We start from the raw sequence: 2,727 nt of genomic DNA, 5'->3' as shown, positions 1-2,727 counted from the left end.
ACAAACACACTCACGGGCTCTCGTCTCTCGTGGACTAGAGGAAAGGACCCTCTCCCTCTGTCACCGAGTCAAGCCGCACCTCCAAAGTACTGCGCACAGACGCACAACGAGAGTACCAAACGAGGCCGCTTCCGACTCGAATCCGCTATGATTTTCTATGCTTTCAGGAAACTTGGTTCTCCTTGAAGCCTGCTGTGGACGGATGTAGCATCTTCCTAAATCTGCCCGTAAGAGGGGAAAAAGGCCGGCCATTTGCTGGTCTGTTGACTCTAGCAAAAACGGGATGAACTTTGAAGTAACCGAATCCAAAAACAATGTCCCTTACGTATAAATGACCCTACTCAGACGGAGAGGTTTAGGGCCAAAGGAAGTGAAGGGATCAAGAAATCATCTAGCTATAATAAATATATACTGGAACCCTACAGCTACAAAGATTTATGATATGATGGAAAAAGTTGCTATAGAGAAACAAATCAATTTGAAAAAATGTGTATCAAAATTTATTGAAAATGATACCAACAATTTAAACAATGGTGAGTCAATCACAAATAATTAAACACTGATCACTTTAATACAGCAAAACAGCAGCAACCGTATGCCTAAAGTCGGCTAAAACATTGTCACACATACTTGCCATTCATAGTGCACTCATTCAAACCCAACTCAACATACCGTGACATACATCCAAAAGCTTAAAAGAAAAAAGAATCATGCTAAAAAACCTGTGGGGAGAAGGAATTCACAACTGGTCCCCATCAAACAGACATAATTTTTATATTCATAATCAATAGAATTAATTAATAAATTATCTATTGTCAGGGTGGATCAGAAGGAAAAGTGCAAAAGATCACATCCCTGTAGGGTATATCTCTCGACCGGTTTCGACGTGTAGTGGTAGTAAACACAACGTCTTCCTCAGGAGGTGGATGTTACCATTCTGTAAAACACAAAAACATGGCTATAGACTACTGCGTAGAACATATGAGTCATAGCTGACTGTCTGCCGAATACAATTAAACAGAGAGGGCAACTACAAAAGAGCAGCCCAATTTTCTTTGTGAAACAACTCAGGGATCATATATGCCGTATAACAATAAAGCAAAATAGGAATCCCAATCTAACAGCTATATATGACAGAGCGAAAGGGTTAGTGACTCCCAAAAGAAGACCGTGCAGAATGGTGGGGAACCTTCCGGACCATGGTTAATCAGCGACAAGTATATAAATGCACAATGCAAATTATCTATAAACATATGATTGTTAGTCCAAAGAAGACCAATACTGGACAAACCTGATGAATGCCAAATTGCTATGGTGGCCGTAACGAAGTGATATGGTCAGTCACGCTGGGGGAAGCCAGGACCAAATCCTAACCTAAAGTAAGACCGACATGCAAAAAATGAAATAAAGCAAGACAAAAAGTGCTATATCAAGTGCTTAAAACTGGAGCAAAAAATGATGGCTCACCTGAAAAGGCACCCTATTGAATTAGGGGAAGCCAAGTTGCAGATGTTGGAAGTTGGGAAAGCAGCTCAGCTTAACCCGAAACACCAGTGTCATCTGTAGATCACTACAACAAACCAGTTGAGAAGCCCATTATAATAATGAAATAGCATAAAATGGCAAAAAAATGCCGAGACAGAATGCAGGCGCTGCTTTGGTAAAATTACAAACAGAGCTGTGCTGTAAGGGTCCTCAGCGGACATGCCCATCCCTCAAGGAGGCCAAGAGTATTATGCCAGTACAGAACAACATGTGCAGCATTAACGTGGATGTTCAAAAAATGAATTAGCAGAAAATGGCAAAAAATGCCAAAGCAGAATGCAGACACTGCTTTGGAATGTCAAGCTGTGAGAGTCCACAGCAGACTTGCCTATCCCTCAAGGGGGCCAAGAGTGTTGTTATACACTTTTAAAATTACATGCACTGCATTCACGTGAATGCTCGAATGACTGCCCTGTTAAAGAATGTGCATGGCAGCACTGAACTGTCATCCAAAATGCAGCCCTTCTTAAAAGTGCTCAGAATTCCCACAATTAAGGTGTACAAAGCGGAAGAACTAGCCGCTCGCTTACCTCCATCAAACAATTATTCATCTCTGTCAAGTGGATAATAGAGGTCAAAAAGGTTGACTCTGCGAGCCGAAATAGATTTCCTCACTCAAAACGCCACGCATGCGTGTAGGCTGTCTGCACAAAAGAGGCTGGCTGACGGGAACCGCAAGTCAAGCTCTATTTAAGCTAACTGCGCATGCCTATGTTGATAAGAATCAAGAATCCAGAACCCAGGTGCGTAAACTTGCTCGTATACTGCCGCCCGAAATGTAATTAACACAAGCAATGAAAACTTCCTCAGCTGGAAAGAGAATGTTACCTAGAATTAAATACTGATGCCTGAAGGCCGCCTACGAAAATTGAAAGCTGCTAGTTGACGCCCAGAGGGATTCTGGGAGTGGTAGTGCAGTTAAGTGAGTTATCAAGAAAATTGAAATAAAAAAATAATAAATTAACTGACAATTCGAACTTTAAATTACGAAGATGTCAACTAAGCGCCAATTAGATGCTGTAAATAATAATGACACAAAATAAGTCAAACCTCGTAGAATAGGTAAATACTATTATTGCCTAGAAAAAATAGTTGTTGCCTAGAAGAAATAGGCAGGAAAATTAAAAAACTGCTGACCAGACGCCAAATGAACACTTGGAGATGACATCCAACTAAAGTGCG

General features: G+C 41.1%; 1 long non-coding RNA gene across 1 annotated transcript; it reads right to left on the bottom strand.

Moving 5' to 3' along the window:
* Positions 1 to 473: 473 nt before the first annotated feature.
* On the bottom strand, positions 474 to 2,159 carry LOC138528551 (uncharacterized). Its single transcript, XR_011284168.1, has 4 exons — positions 2,076 to 2,159; positions 1,468 to 1,570; positions 1,292 to 1,374; positions 474 to 937 (listed from the first exon to the last, which is right to left on the bottom strand). It is a non-coding gene; the product is annotated as an uncharacterized lncRNA (long non-coding RNA).
* Positions 2,160 to 2,727: the final 568 nt, after the last annotated feature.

This window comes from Ambystoma mexicanum, chromosome 7q (genome assembly GCF_040938575.1).
Source record: "Ambystoma mexicanum isolate Mex_15411 chromosome 7q, UKY_AmexF1_1, whole genome shotgun sequence".
Lineage (NCBI taxonomy): Eukaryota > Metazoa > Chordata > Amphibia > Caudata > Ambystomatidae > Ambystoma > Ambystoma mexicanum.
Note: the sequence above shows the minus strand (reverse complement) of the source record. Positions and strands in the feature narration are given on the sequence as shown.